The sequence below is a fragment of the Mesoplodon bidens genome (genome assembly GCF_964165515.1).
Source record: "Mesoplodon bidens genome assembly, chromosome: 2".
NCBI lineage: Eukaryota > Metazoa > Chordata > Mammalia > Artiodactyla > Ziphiidae > Mesoplodon > Mesoplodon bidens.
In genome coordinates, this window is record NC_138177.1 from 23,701,230 (window position 1) to 23,718,670 (window position 17,441).

Consider the following 17,441-nt stretch of genomic DNA (forward strand, 5'->3'; position numbering starts at 1 on the left):
CAACTGGATATTTGCTAGGAGGAGAGTGCTTATAAACTAAATTCTTTCAGCATGATGTGTCTCTGGTTTAGAATTGCTTATCATAAACAGACCTAGACTCTGGATTTATGACTGGAAAGGGTAATATTATAGTTGTACAACTATTGGGTATAAAATAGAGATGACCTAAATTTAGATGACCTAAGCGCCACCCCCCACCCACTGTGTGAGGTGCCCTGCAAACCTCATTAGAAACTTCATATATTATTGTGAGCCAGGGAGCACATGTCCAAGCAGGAAGGACAGACCTGGGAACCACTGGGGATGTCTCAGACTTCCCCCTGCTTTGCATGTGCCTCTTGATTATTATATTCATACATTTGATACTGGCAAGATCTCTGCCTCAGATCAGTCCAGTTTCATCTGATCCTTTGTGTTAGCTCAGAAAATATTCATAGCAAATATCTGAATGGGGCCAATATCCTTATTACAAAAGCTCATATAAATTATTAAGAAAAGCATCGAGAAACCAAATGATACATACACATAAGACTCAATAGGCAATTCACAAAAGAAAAAATGTAAATGAATATAGAAGAAGATTCATACTTCCTAGCAATCAATGTAATTTATAACAACATGGAGTTGTTCTTGTATTTTTCTAATCTTGAAAAGTTAGCAAAGATGACACAAAGAGATGGAGAGATAAAAGATGACACAAACAGATGGAGAGATATACCATGTTCTTGGGTTGGAAGAATCAACATTGTGAAAATGACTATACTACCCAAAGCAATCTACAGATTCAATGCAATCCCTAACAAATTACCAATGGCATTTTTTACAGAAATAGAACAAAAAAAATCTTAAAATCTGTATGGAGACACAAAAGCCCCCGAATAGCCAAAGCAATCTTGAGGGAAAAAAAAGGAGCTGGAGGAATCAGACTCCCTGACTTCAAACTATACTACAAAGCTACAGTAATCAAGACAATATGGTACTGGCACAAAAACAGAAATATAGATCAGTGGAACAGGATAGAAAGCCCAGAGATAAACCCACACACTTTTGGTCAACTAATCTATGACAAAGGAGGCAAAGATATACAATGGAGAAAAGACAGTCTCTTCAATAAGTGATGCTGGGAAAACTGGGCAGCTACATGTAAAAGAATGATATTAGAACACTCCCTAACACCATACACAAAAATAAACTCAAAATGGATTAAAGACCTAAATGTAAGGCCAGACACTATCAAACTCTTAGAGGAAAACACAAGCAGAACACTCTATGACATAAATCACAGCAAGATCCTTTTTGACCCACCTCCTAGAGAAATGGAAATAAAAATAAACAAATGGGACCTAATGAAACTTAAAAGCTTTTGCACAGCAAAGGAAACCATAAACAAGACGAAAAGACAACGTTCAGAATGGGAGAAAATATTTGCAAATGAAGCAACTGACAAAGGATTAATCTCCAAAATTTACAAGCAGCTCATGCAGCTCAATATCAAAAAAACAAACAACCCAATCCAAAAATGGGCATAAGACCCAAATAGGCATTTCTCCAAAGAAGATATACAGATTGCCAACAAACATATGAGAGAATGCTCAACATCATTAATCATTAGAGAAATGCAAATCAAAACTACAATGCAATATCATCTCACACTGGTCAGAATGGCCTTCATCAAAAAATCTACAAACAATAAATGCCGGAGAGGGTGTGGAGAAAAGGAAACCCTCTTGCACTGTTGGTGGGAATGTAAACTGATACAGCCACTATGGAGAACAGTATGGAGGTTCCTTAAAAAACTAAAAATAGAACTACCATATGACCCAGCAATCCCACTACTGGGCATATACCCTGAGAAAACCATAATTCAAAAAGAGTCATGTACCACAATGTTCATTGCAGCTCTATTTACAATAGCCAGGACATGGAAGCAACCTAAGTGTCCACTGACAGATGAATGAATAAAGAAGATGTGGCACATATATACAATGGAATATTACTCAGCCATAAAAAGAAACGAAATTGAGTTATTTGTAGTGAGGTGGATGGACCTAGAGTCTGTCATACAGAGTGAAGTAAGTCAGAAAGAAAAAACAAATACCATATGCTAACACATATATATTGAATCTAAAAAAAAAAAAAAGGTCATGAAGAACCTAGGGGCAAGATGGGAATAAAGATACAGACCTACTAGAGAATGGACTTGAGGACACGGGGAGGGGGAAGGGTAAGCTGGGACAAAGTGTATATATGGACATATATACACTACCAAATGTAAAATAGGTACCTAGTGGGAAGCAGTCGCATAGCACAGGGAGATCAGCTCGGTGCTTTGTGACCAGCTAGAAGGGTGGGAGGGAGGGAAATGCAAGAGGGAAGAGATATGGGGATATATGTATATGTATAACTGATTCACTTTGCTATAAAGCAGAAACTAACACACCACTGTAAAGCAATTATACTCCAATAAAAATGTTAAAAAAAAAGGGCAGAAGATCTAAATAGACATTTCTCCAAAGAAGATATACAGATGGCCAAGAGGCACATGAAAAGCTGCTCAACATCACTAATTATTAGAGAAATGCAAATCAAAACCACAATGAGGTATCACCTCACAGTGGTTAGAATGGGCATCATCAGAAAATCTACAAACAACAAATGCTGGAGAGGGTGTGGAGAAAAGGGAACCCTCTTGCACTTTTGGTGGGGATATAGCCACTATGGAGAACAGTATGGAGGTTCCTTAAAAAACTAAACTTAGAATTACCATAAGACCCAGCAATCCCACTACTGGGCATATACCCAGAGAAAACCATAATTCAAAAATACACATGGGGCCTCCCTGGTGGCGCAGTGGTTGAGAGTCCGCCTGCCGATGCAGGGGATACGGGTTCGTGCCCCGGTCTGGGAGGATCCCATATGCCGCGGAGCGGCTGGGCCCGTGAGCCATGGCCGCTGGGCCTGCGCATCCGGAGCCTGTGCTCCGCAACGGGAGAGGCCACAACAGTGAGAGGCCCGCATACCGCAAAAAGAAAAAAAAAAAAAAAAAAAATACACATGAACCCCAATGTTCACTGCAGCACCATTTACAATAGCCAGGTCATGGAAGCAACCTACATGCCCATCGAGAGACAAATGGATAAAGAAGATGTGGTACATATATACAGTGGAATATTACTCAGCCATAAAAAGGAAAGAAATTGGATCATTTGTAGAGATGTGGGTGGACCTAGAGACTGTCGTACAGAGTGAAGTCAGTCAGAAAGAGAAAAACAAATATTGTATATTAATGTATATATGTGGAATCTAGAAAAATGGTACAGATGAACCGGTTTGCAAGGCAGAAACAGAGACACAGATGTAGAGAACAAACGTATGGACACCAAGGGGGGAAAGTTGTGGTGTGGTGGTGTGATGAATTGGGAGATTGGGATTGACATATATACACTAATAGGTATAAAATAGATAACTAATAAGAACCTGCTGTATAAAAAATAAATAAAATTCAAAACAATTAGCAAACAATTTTATAAAAATGGTAATTTCTAAAAATAGCCAGGGTAGAGGGAAGAGACAGTCTCACACTTTGCTGGAGGGGAGCAAACCTTAATGCAAATCTTTTGAAAAGCAATTTCATAATATTCTTCAAAAGCCCCAATAATTTTATTTATGCAGATTAATCCTAAAGGAAATAATTCTAAATACAAAGAAATCTATGCCCTAAAATTTTTTAAATTGGAAATAATCTAAAAAGTACAACAGTAAGTGAATGGTTAAACATAGTGTGGTGTATCTATTAACTGGAATATTGTCCCACTATTTCAAATAATGTTTATGAAAACTACATAGTAATACATGAATATAATGCAATGTTAAGGGAAAAAAAGTGGGCTATAAAATGGTTCACATAGCACTTCCCTGGTGGCGCAGTGGTTGAGAGTCCGCCTGCCGATGCAGGGGACACGGGTTCGTGCCCCAGTCCAGGAGGATCCCACATGCCGCAGAGTGGCTGGGCCCATGGGCCATGGCCGCTGGGCCTGTGCTCCGCAACGGGAAAGGCCACAACAGTGAGAGGCCTGCGTACTGCAAAAAAAAAAAAAAAAAGGTTTACATAATGTATTTTTTAAAAAGATTGGAAGGAAATGCACCAAAATGTTATCATCCATCATCACTGGGAGGTGGGACTATTCATTACTGTCTTCTCCTTTTTACTACTTAGAATTTAAAATTTTTCTTTAATGAATATGTATTGCTTTACCATAGAAATAAACCTTGTAAAGCCAGAGAAAATGATGAGTGTTGATTAGCATATCACAATCCAACATTACCATATGATTTAGGTGTGGAGGAAAACAAAGTGTAATGAAACTAAATATTGTCCAGACATATGCATGTTAAAAGATAAGCTGAGGCACATTAACTTTTTTTTTTTAAAGAGTTTATTTGAGTCCACATTAATTTAATTGGGCAGCACCAAACCAAAGGTGATTAGGAGCTCTCACTGACAGGAGCTAGGGGAGGGGTTTTACAGAGAAGAAGCAAAGCAAGGAAATTATTTGATTGGCCACAGCTTAAGCAGTTAGTTGCCTTATATGGGAAAGCCTAGTTGGCTGTTTGTGGTTGGGGGTTCTTAAGTTTCATTTTCTCTGGTTCAAGTGCATCAACTCTGGCTTAGGTTTTGGTTTGTTTGCGTGAGGCACCAAGGCATTAGAGCCAATTCAGTCTAATGGCCTCCTTGTTTGATTACCTTAACATGCATCACACCTTTTCCCTCCACGTTCAGTAAAGTAATTCCTCACTCAGTGGGCATGACTATTGGATAGCTACTATTTTCCTTCCTAAACCAACACGTATAGAGTGGTACACACAACTAAAGAAAATAAGAAAGTGGAAGCCAGGCTATTAAAAAAAATGTTTGCCGAGTTGTCTACAAAGTATAATTTAATTTCATAAATCTTGTAAGAAAAACAACAAGGTGATATGCCCATCCTTGAAAGGGTTTAAAGAAACAAACACCAAAATGCTGCGCCCATCCGCTTCATGCCATAGAAATATTGAACGAAGGTGGAGCCCTGAGAGAAAACGGCTTCAATTGGTGGTTCCCCAAGTGCGATCTGCAGACCCCTAGGGTATGCGTGGGCAATATGGTTTTCATACTAATACTAAGATGTTATTATTATTCTTTCTCACTATGTTGACATGTGCACTGATGGAACAAAAGCAATGGCAGGTAAAACTTCTGGTGTCGGAGGGTAGAAGAACTCAGCAGCACCGAACGGTATTTACTGGTAGTCATTACGTCAGTCACTGCCACAAATTAGTGACTTTTTAAAAGTGCCAGATTCAACTGAGAACGTACAAAAGAAATCAGTAAAGGTTATCAATTTTATTTAATTTCTACCCTTGATTTATAATCTTTTTAATGTTCTGTGTAGTGAAATGGGAAGCAGGCATCAAGCATTTCTGCTACAATCTGAAGTGTCTTGGTTGTCTCTATGAAAAGCACTCATGGGATTACACTTACACGTAAGCTGCACTAGCTGCTTTTCTAGAGGACATCATTTTTGCTTGGAAGTATGATGGACAACGGAAAGTTATTCAGACTTGTGTACCTGGCAGACATTTTCTTGAAAATGAACAAAGTGAGCCTATCATTTCAAGGGAAACAAGTCATAGGAAGATACTGATGGTATGTGTTGCTAATGACAAAATTTAAGCTTTCAAGTGAAAATGAGAATTCTAGAAAACTTGTATCTGCCATAGTGACTTTAATAGCTTCCCAGCACCTAAAGATTTTTCGGATGAGATTGGTGGTGATATTAAAAATTTGTGTTGTTTATATTGTAAAATGAAGTGTGTTAACATTTGGAAGATCTGAATAATCAGTGAACCAATGTTTTTCTAAATGGTCAATACATGATGTTATAAAATCATGCATGGGTAAAAGGATCCATTAAAGTTCAAGAGAGATCAATGGATTTTAATATAACAGATATGAAAAGTTATTGATATCATTTCAGACTCCACTGTGCAACTATAAGAAATTACAATTGTTAAATTTAGCATAGTATCAGAATAATCCACAATGATCTGAGAAGGCTATTGAAACACTCTTACGTTTTCCAACTTTAAATCTATACAAGGTCAAATTTTCTTCGTATACTTCCACCAAAGCGGCATATCACAAAAGATTGAATGCAGAAGCAGATATGAGGATCCAGTTGTCTTCTTATAAGCCAGACATTAAAGAAATTTGCAAAAATGTTGTATTAGTTTTCTCTTGCTGTTATAAAAAATTACCACAAACTTAGTGGCTTAGTAACACATGCTTATTACCCTACTGTTCTGTAGGGCAGAAATCCAACACACGTCTTACGGGACTAACAGGTGTTACAGGGCTGAGCTCCTTTTTTGAGGCTCTAATGGACAATGTATCTCCTTGCCTTTTCCAACTTGTAGAGGCCATGCTCTTTCTTTGGCTTGAGGTCTCTTTCCTCTATATTCAAAGCCAGCAACACTGCATTTCCCTCTGACTCTTCTTTAGTTGTTGCATCTCCTTCCGACCACAGCCAGGAAAGGTTCTGCACTTTTAAGGATTCGTGCGACTAAGCCCACCTGGACAATCCAGGAAAACTCCCCATCTCAGGGTCCTTAACCCTAGTCACATTTACAAAGTCCCTTTTGCCATTTAAAGTAACATATTCACAGGTTCTAGGGAATAGGGTATAGACTTCTTTGGGGGACATTATTCTACCTACCACAAATGTAAAACAGTGCCACTTTTCTCGCTAAATTTTTTGGGTAACATATAGTTATTTTTCATTAAAATGTTATGTTAATATGTCATTGGTTCTTATTACTTTAAAATGAATAAATTTTTTAAATTCCTCAGTTTTAATTTCTAATACCGTAAATATTGATATAGTCCACATAAACAAAAGCTTTTTGGAGTCCTCAGTTTTGAGAGCATAAAGGGGTAGCAAAACCAAAAAGTTAGAAAATGTCTAGCTTAAATTATTGCAATGGTAAAAGCAGACATCACAGGAACTCCTTTAAAATAACACAAACACTGGGAATTCCCTGGTGGTCCAGTGGTTAGGACTCGGTGCTCTCACTGCCAGGGTCCCAGGTTCAATCCCTGGTTCAGGGAAATAAGACCCCGCAAGCTGCATGGTGCAGCCAAATAATAATAATAATAATAATAATAATAATAATAATAATAATAATAATAATAATACAAACATCCTCTGAGGAGAGATGAGCCATCCTAGCTATCATGCAGCGAAAATGATGTAAATGTGAGTCATTACGTGAATCGACATAATCTTTCAGGCAATTGCTGGCAATTTCTAGACATACTGGCAAGAGCTGTTTCAGGGTATCCTTCAAGCATCCCTTCTGTCCACAGTGTCACCCATGACTGGCAATACTGAAGATCTGTTGCCAGCAACTGGCCCATGGCTGGGTTTCATAGCTGGCAAATTGGCTCTGTCCTGAAACCCTACGGGTGAGACTATCCAAACATGGTGTATCATGGAAAGTGGCTTTGCATGGCTCAAAGGGGAGGCAAAGAAACTGTTCCAGACTTGAAAACACAATAATACAAAACCTATGGAACACAGCAAAAGCAGCCTTGAGAGAGAAGTTTATAGCAATACAAGCCTACCTCAGGGAATAAGAAAGATCTCAAATAAACAACGTAAACTTATGCCTGAAAAACTAGAAAAAAGAACACACAAAGCCCAAAGTTAGCAGAAGGAAAGAAATCGTCAAGATCAGAGCAGAAAGAAATGAAATAGACACTTAAAAAACAAAAGAAAAGGGCTTCCCTGGTGGCGCAGTGGTTGAGAGTCTGCCTGCCGATGCAGGGGACACGGGTTCGTGCCCCAGTCCGGGAAGATCCCACATGCTGCGGAGCGGCTGGGCCCGTGAACTGTGGCCGCTGAGCCTGCACATCTGGAGCCTGTGCTCCACAACGGGAGAGGCCACAACAGTGAGAGGCCCTCGTACTGCAAAAAAAAACCCCAAAAATAAAAAAAAATCACAAAAGATTAATGAAACTAAGAGCTGGTTCTTTGAAAAAACAAACAAAATTAATAAACCTTTAGCCAGACTCATCAAGAAAAACAGATTGAGGACCCTAATCAATAAAATCAGAAATGAAAGAGAAGTTACAACTGACACCACAGAAATGCAAAAACTCATGAGATTACTGTGAAAAATTATATGCCAATAAAATGGACAACCTAGAAGAAATGGATACATTCCTAGAAACATAAAATCTCCCAAGACTGAATCAGAAAGAAATAGAGACTAATTACCAGTAATGAAATTGAATCAGTAATTAAAAAAAAAAAACTCCCAACAAACAAAAGTCCAGGACCAGACTGCTTCACAGATAAATTCTACCAAATATTTAAAGAAGAATGAATACCAAACTATTAATGTCAAACTATTCCAAAAAACTGAAGAGGAAAGAATGTTCCCAAACTCATTTTACGAAGCCAGCATTTACCTGAAAGCAGACAAAGACACCACAATAAAAGAAAATTACAGGCTAATATCACTGATGAACACAGATGCAAAAGTCCTTAAGGAAATATTAGCAAACCAAATTCAACAATACATTAAAGGGATCATACATACACCACGATCAAGTGGGATTTATCCCAGGGATGCAAGGATGGTTCATTATCTACAACTCAATGAATGTGATACACCACATTAACAAAATGAAGAATAAAAATCACAGTATCATCTCAATAGATGCAGAAAAAGCTTTTGACAAAATCCAACACCCTTTATGATAAAAACTCTCAATAAAGCAGTTATAGAGGGAATATACCTCAACATAATAAAGGCTATATATGACAAACTAGCAGCCAACATTATACTCAAGGGTGAAAAGCTGAAAGTGTTTCTCTAAAATCAGAAACAAGACAAGGATGCCCACTCTTACCACTTTTATTCAACATAGTACTGGAAGTCCTAGCCACAGCAATCAGACAAGAAAAATAAATAAAAGGAATCCAACTTGGAAAGGAAGAAGTAAAACTGTTACTGTTTTTGGATGACATGATACTATATATAGAAAATCCTAAAAACATCAACCAAAAAACTATTAGAACTAAGAAATAAATTTAGTGAAGTTGCAGGATACACAATTAATATACGGAAAGCTGTTGTATTTCTATACACTAACAATGAACTATCAGAAAATAAAAATAAAATTAACTCATTATTGACTGGGGGATTTTTGCAGAAACTAATGCCTATGGCCAGTGATTTTTATTTTGGCCAGCCAAAAATCAATTATGTTATTTCACTAACACTTTGCGGGTTTATTACATTCAATAGTTACACCTGACACACCTGTAAAGTCTTCTAATTTTCATGAAATGTTGTCTTCAATTCACTCTTCTATAGAAGCAAAGGAACATTCTCCAGCACCATGAGTTTCATTTTCACTTTCTGTATCAGAATCAGTTACTAAGGTTTTTTGTCTTTTTCTAGTCTAATATTCACATCGTCTGAATCAGAACTATATTCTGAAGAACTATCATCTTCTGAGACACTAGTATATATGTTACTCGGACAATCAGAGAAAGCATCTGCATAAAATTTGCCGAAAAATTATTCTTCACTCAAAGTTTTGTGATGCGTCATTTTAGAAAATTTTATATTTATGATATACACAAGGTTGGAACAAAAACCTAACGTAGGGCTTCCCTGGTGGTGCAGTGGTTGAGAGTCCGCCTGCCAATGCAGGGGACACGGGTTCGTGCCCCGGTCTGGGAAGATCCCACATGCCGCGGAGCGGCTGGGCCCGTGAGCCATGGCCGCTGAGCCTGCGCGTCCGGAGCCTGTGCTCCACAACAGGAGAGGCCACAGCAGTGAGAGGCCCGCATACCGAAAAAAAAAAACCAAAAACCTAACGGAGCAAAATGTGAATGATAATGACAATCATGAGTTCTATAATGAACCCTCGATCAATTTTAAGTTCTAACAACTTTGCATGGTGATGTTAGTTGTATCACTCTCTAAAAACGGATTAATACATCTCTGGTCAATAATGTGTTAAGAAAACAATCCCGTCTACAATTGCATCAAAAAGAATAAAATACCCAGGAATAAATCTAACCAAGGAGGTAAAAGACCTATACTTGGAAAACTATAAGACACTGATGAAAGAAACTGAAGATGACAAAGACAAATGGAAAGATATAACATGGTCATGGTTTGGAAGAATTAATATTGTTAAAATGCCCATATGCCCCAAGGCAATCTACAGAGTCCATTCAATCCCTATCAAAATATCCATGGTATTTTTCACAGAACTAGAACAACTAATTCTAAAATTCGTATGGAAACACAAAAGATCCTGAATAGCCAAAACAATCTTGAGAAAGAAGAACAAAGCTGGAGGTTATCACAATCCCTGGTTTCAAACTATGTTATAAAGCTACAGTCATCAAAACAGTATGATACTGGCACAGACACATAGATCAATGGAACAGAATAGAGAACCCAGAAATAAACCCACCCTTATATGTCAATTTATCTATGACAAAGGAGGCAAGAATAAACAGTGGGGGAAAGACAGCCTTGTCAATAAATGGTGTTGGGAAAACTGGACAGCCACTTGCAAAAGAATCAGACTGGACCACTTTCTCACACTATACACAAAAATAAACTCAAAATGCATTAAAGTCTTAAATGTAAGACCTAAACCATAGGTTTTATGAAACCATAAAACTCCTAGAAGAAAACAGGCAGTAGGCTCTTTGACACTGGTCTTAGCATACTTTTTTGGATCTATTTATTCAGGCAAGGGAAACAAAAGCACAAATAGCACTACATCAAACTAAAAAGCTTTTGTATGACAAAGGAAACCATCAACAAAATGAAAAGGCTGCCTACTGAATGGGAGAAGGTATTTGCAAATAATACATCTGATAAGGAGTTAATATCCAAAATATACAAATATAATATATCCAAAATATACAACTCAACATCAGAAAAATGAATAACCCAATTAAAAAATGGGCAGAGGAGTTAAATAGACATTTTTCCAAAGAAGATATACAGATGACCAACACACATGAAAAGATGTTCAACATCACTAATCATCAGGGAAAGGCAAATCAAAACCACAATGAGATATCACCTCACACCTGTCAGAATGACTATTATCAAAAAGAGAAGAAATAACAAGGGTTGGCAAGGATGTGGAGAAAAGGGAACCCTTGTGCACTGGTGGTAGCAATATACATTGGTGCAGCCACTATGGAAAACAGTATGGAGGTTGCTCAAAAAATTAAAAATTATTTACACTTAGGTTGCTTCCCTATCTTGGCTATTGTAAACAATGCTACAATGAACATAGGGGTGCATATATCTTTTCAGGGTAGTGTTTTCATTTTCTTTGGATAAATACCTAGGAGTGGATTTGCTGGATCATATGGCAGTTCTAGTTTTAATTTTTTGAGGAAACTTAAAATCCCCTGCACATCAAAACCTGAAGCAGAGGCCACCCTTTCTGGAACTGAGGTCAGGTTCAGGAAGGTGCTTACTCATCCTTCACAAACCAGCATGTGAAAAGCAGCTGAGAATGACAATCTCAAAGGAGAACCATGAAGGGAATTAATTCATCAAAGATTACTCAGCCACAGCCCAGCCGATGCATTGACATGGAACCTTCTAAGTGGGCTAAAGAGGGCTGCTGCATCAGGTCAGACAGACTCGAGGTCTACACATAATTCTGCCCCTCGTTATCCATGTATATTTGGGAAACAGCTTTGTCTTTGTTGACTTCCATTTCCCCATATATAAAAGAGCAATAATAATGTTCCACCCCTTCAGAGTTGTTCTAATAGTTCAAGTTAAGACAAATAAAATGTAAAGCACATATAAATGGGATCCAAGAACTGTCCATTCCCTATTCCTCTTTTTCTTGCCTTAAAAAAGTTGACATGTCAGGAATCCAAGAAATGTATAGGTCCTGCTCTAGAGATGCTCACAGGAAGTGAGGGAGAAAAGTGACTTGTCTACAATAGATGCTGTGCAAAGGAATGCTAGCAGAGAGAGCTGCGTGTAGCTTAGTACAGCCAGTGGAGCAATGGTGTAAGGGGAATAGGGCTGGAACAGTCTTGTGCATTAAGCAAGCTTTGGTTTAGTTTCATGTGAGGGAGTCACAAAATAACAATGGCCTGTTGAACAAGATAAAATTGCTTTTCCCTCCCTGAGACAGCGTAAGGAGGTAAGCAATTCTAAGCTAGTGGCTCCACAATCATCAAAGACAGACCTCCCTCCTCATGGTCGTCATGGTCCAAGATGGCTGCTTGAGCTCTGGTTATCACCTCCACGTTCCAGATAGCAAGAAGAATAAGAGTAAGGATGTACCTCTTCTCCTTCCATCCCATTAGCCAGAACTTACTCACACGGCTTCACCTCGAGTGATCTGTGGGATTTCTGAGTGGAGCGGTCCATGAGTAGTGGTCCACATGTCTGGGGCTCTGGGGAGAGGACTAAATTGGAGATTCATCAACATAGAGGTGGCAGCTTAGGTCATGGGTGGATTCCCCAAGAAGAGTGTGCACAGTGAGAACAGAACTCCAGTGACACCTGGAAACAACAATGGGCAGAGGAGGTGAAACCCACCATGGAGAGAAATAAGGCGAGCACGGCATCAAGGAGAAAATTTTTCAGTCAATGGTGTTCAGTGGTAAAAGTGAGGCTACTTAGGAGTGCTGTCATGGAAAATGGCAGACCAGGAGCTCCAAGAATCAGTACCTCCACTTAAGCAACCATTAAGCTGATAAAATCTGACAGAATCAGCTTTTCTGGAACTCTGGAATCTAATAAGAAAAAACTTAGAGCAACCAGGGGAGTGACTCATGAAGAAAGAAGCTGCTATTTCACTACGAAACTGTTGCAGCATTTTTGCTTACCCACCCACCATCTCCCATTCCCCAGCCCAGCAGCAGCCAGGGGGACAACAGCCTGAATCCCTGCTGTGGCTTGCTGATGCCAGGGTGGGCAATACAGACCTTGTTCTCAAAAATGTGGCTGTACATTTTGGCCCAGCTGGCAGTTCCGTGAGGGTGCAGTGGTTGACATTTGCTTCACCCCTCTCAGACTGGAGCAGCTTCCCAGGTGGTGTCTTTTGAAAGGATTTAAAGACATACAGTACCCATAGTTGTCTGGGGCAAGGGGTGGCAGATGGGGTTAAGCAGCAGACAAACCAAAAAGCCTGGAAAGGGGAAGGCTGAGGAGGAAGATACTGGAAGAATAAGGGCTTTGAAGGGCTACTTCTTATATCAGGGAATCCAGACTACAACACACATGTCCAGGGCCAGACACATGCTCAGAAAAGACCTGAGAGGACCCTAGGCTTGCACTTTTGGCTGATCTTCCATGCAAGCAGGAAATAAATACTAAGGCAGAGTTGCAGGTGGCCTGGTTAAGTGCAGCAGCAGTACCCAGCTCAGGGCCAATCTACAAAGACCAGGAGAGGTTTCTTCTAATTTGGGGTGGGGTGGGGGGGAACTCCAGGCATTTAAGGAAATCTGTGTCAAGTCAGTGGCTGACCAATGAGATAATGGAACAAAGACCTCAGTGACTACACATGATTGGAATACAGTCTTCACGTGGAAGCAACCTAAATGTCCATCGACAGAGGAATGGATAAAGAAGATGTGGTACATATATACAATAGAATATTACTCAGCCATAAAAAAGAATGAAATAATGCCATTTGCAGCAACATGTATGGACCTAGAGATTATCATACTAAGTGAAGTCAGTCAGACAGAGAAAGACAAATATCATATGATATCACTGATATGTGGAATTTTAAAAGATGTTACAAATGAGTGTATTTACAAAACAGAAACAGACTCACAGACTTCGAAAACAAACTTAAGGTTACCAAAGGGGAAAGGGGATAAATTAGGAGTTTGAGATGAACAGATACACACTACTATATATAAAATAGATAATCAACAAGGACCTACTGTATAGCACAGGGAACTATACTCAATATTCTTTAATAACCTATATGGGAAAAGAATCTGAAAAAGAGTGGATATATGTATATGTATAACTGAATCACTTTGCTGTACACCTGAAACTAACACAACATTGTAAATCAACTATACCCCAATATAAAATAAAAATTAAATTTAAAAAAGGAATACAGTCTGCAAAAATAGTTTGGAAATGTCACTAAACAAATGGATGATTATAACCCTTAACAAGCAATAACGGCAAACCTTGCCAAGGGGTACAGAATCTGATTTCCAGAGCTGCCACAATATTCAAATTGTCTAGTTGTCAACAAAAAATTACAAGGCATACAAAGAAAAAGTATGACTCATACACAGGAAAAAGAATTTGGCAGAAACCATCTCCGAGGAAGCCCAGAAATTGGACTTGCTAAGACAAAGACTTTAAATGAATTGTCTTAAATATGCTCAAATAGCTCAAGGAAACTGTGGACATAGAACTAAAGGAAACCAGAGAACAATCAATGTATAAATGAATAGAAGATATCAACAAAGAGACAGAAATTATAAAAAGGAAACAAACAGAAATAATTCTGGAGCTGAAATCTACAATAACTAAAATGAAAAAATTGAAAAGCTCAATAAAATTGACAAACTTTTAGCTAGACTGATAAAAAAGAGAAAAGGTATAATAAAATAATTAAAATCAGAATGACAGTGGGGACATCATTATGACCCTTGAAGAAAAAAAAAGAATTATAAGGGCATACTATGAACAATTATACACCAACAAATTAGATAATCTACAGAAAATGGACAAATTCCTAGAAATACACAAATTACCAAAACTGACTCAAGAAGAAATAGGAAATCTGAACAAACCTATAAAAAGTGAAGAGACTGAATCAGCAGTAAGAGATCGAATCAGTGATCAAAAATCTCTTCAAAGGCAGGATCAGATGGCTTCTCTGGGCGAATTCTACAAAACCTTTAAAGAAGAATTAACACCAATCCTTCTCAAGCTCTACCTGGTGGCGCAGTGGTTGAGAGTCCGCTTGCTGATGCAGGAGACATGGGATCGTGCCCCGGTCCGGGAAGAGTCCACATGCCGCGGAGCGGCTGGGACCGTGAGCTATGGCCGCTGAGCCTGCGCGTCCGGAGCCTGTCCTCTGCAACGGGAGAGGCCACAACAGTGAGAGGCCCGCGTACCACACACACACACACACACACACACACACACAAAACCACTCTACCAAAAAAACAGAAGAGGGAATACTTCCTAAACTCATTTTACGAGTCTTTATGCTCCACATTAAGGGCTGAAATTCAACCTCTCAATAAAGTACAGTATAGAAAGTTCCCAAAACAACGACAAACCTGGCTGGGCAGTCCTTTCTTGGGGATTCTGCAGAGATGACTCATACATCAGTTAGAGTTGAGTCTGTGACCCTCAAGGATCTTTACATTTTAAAGAACCTATTATTTAATCATTGTTTCTGTTACTTGTAATTCATTTCTCTAATTTATCAAAGGTCATTATTTGGATCATTATTTTGTCTGTCAAAATGCTGACCTGCCCCATTTCCATCTTGGGTTTATTTTCATTTAAATAGCTCTTTTTAAAATTTGGTTTTTCCCGTTTATCTATAGCCCAATGATTTTTGACAAGGGGGCCAAGACCATTCACTTAGGGAAAGAACAGTCTCTGCAACCAATGGTGCTGGGACAACTGGATAACCACATGCCAAAGAATGAAGCTGGACCCGGACCTCACACCATATACAATAATTAACTCAAAATGTATCAACAATCTAAATATAAGTGCTAAAACCATAACACTCTTAGAAGAAAACATAGAGGTAAATCTTCATGACTTTGGATTTGACAATAGATTCTTGACTATGACACCAAATTCACAAGCAATAAAAGAAGAAATTGATAAACTGGACTTCACCAAAATTAAAGCCATGTATGCATTAAAGGATATTATCAGAAAGTGAAAAGACAACCTACAAAATGGGAGAAAATATTTGCAAATCATATATCTGATGGGGTCTGATATCCAGAATACATAAAGAACCACTTACAACAACAAAAAGATAACCCAATTAGAAATGGGCAAAGGACTTGAGTAGACATTTCTCTGAAGATATACAAATGGTCAACAAGCACAGGAAAGACACTCAACATCACTAGTTAACAGGGAGATCCAAACCAAAACCTTCATACCCATTAGGAAGGCAATAAATAATAATTTTAAAATTTAATGGAAAATAACAAGTGATGGAGAATGTGGAGAAATTGGAACCCTCTGTTCCTTGTTGGTAGGAGCGTAAAATGGTTCAGGCTCATGAAAAACAGTTTGATAGTTCCTCAAAAAGTTAAAAATATTATTTCCATATGATCTAGCAATTCAACTCCTAGGTATGTACCCTAAAGAACTGAAAACAGGTATTCAGACAAATATATGTACACACATGTCTATAGCAGTGCTGACAATAGCCAAAAGGTGGAAACAGCACAAAGGCCCATCCGTGGATGAACAGATAAACAAATTGTGGTTTATACATGCAATGGAATATTATTCAGCCATAAAAAGGAATGAAGTGCTGATACATGCCACAATGTGGATGAACCTTGAAAACATTTATACTAAGTGAAAGAAGCCAGATACAAAAGGTCACATATTGTTATGATTCCATTTATATGAAATATCCAAAATAGGTAAATAGGTTGCCAGGGACTGAGGGGAGAAGGAGATGTGAAGAAACGTTTAAATGGGTAGGAGGTTTTATTTTGGAGTGATGGAAATGTTTCAGAATTAGATAGAGGTGGCTGGGATTGTACCATGCCGTGAATGTACTAAATGCCATTGAACTGCACACTTTAAAATGGTTAATTTTATGTTGTGTGAATTTCACCTTTTTAAAATGTGAAGCCACTCAGAAATATCAGATTATTGACAACTCATCCCTTGGACTCCAAATCCTGGAAACAACATTCAATTCTCAGGTCATGGGTAGCAATTTCATCCCTGTTCAATTTTATCTGGTAATTTTGAAGCTCTAGAATACAGACCAGGAAAACTCTCAAGATATTAGCTCACCCCAGGCCACTAGTGCTCCCTTATTGTGAGTAAATCCCGGGGGTGGGGTGGGGGTGTTGGAATGCGGGGACTTAAAACTACAACACAGGAGACTGTCCACGAAGCAAATGCGCTAACGCCCTATGGTGCTGCTGCCAAGGCCTTCTTACATTACAGGCCCAGCCTCCACTCACTCTAAGGTCAGTGCTCAGTCCGACGCCAGGTCCATTCCTGGGTACCTGCGGCGCATAGGGGTAGGCCCGGCCCCTCTCAGGGCCCCGGCTCTGGTTAGGAACCCGACGTGGCCCGGGGAACGTAGCGTCGCAGACGGGGCGGAGGCGGGGCCGGGGCGG

General features: G+C 39.0%; 1 long non-coding RNA gene across 1 annotated transcript in view; it reads right to left on the reverse strand.

Annotated features, from left to right (window-relative positions):
* LOC308611956 overlaps positions 1–17,361 on the reverse strand; it is a 36,510-nt gene extending 19,149 nt beyond the window's left edge. The window contains exons 1-2 of the long non-coding RNA XR_014015050.1: positions 17,283–17,361; positions 15,032–15,172 (exon numbers count right to left, since the gene is read on the reverse strand). This is a non-coding gene — a long non-coding RNA (uncharacterized lncRNA). The remainder of the gene's footprint in view (positions 1–15,031; positions 15,173–17,282) is intronic.
* Between the last annotated feature and the right edge of the window lie 80 nt (positions 17,362–17,441).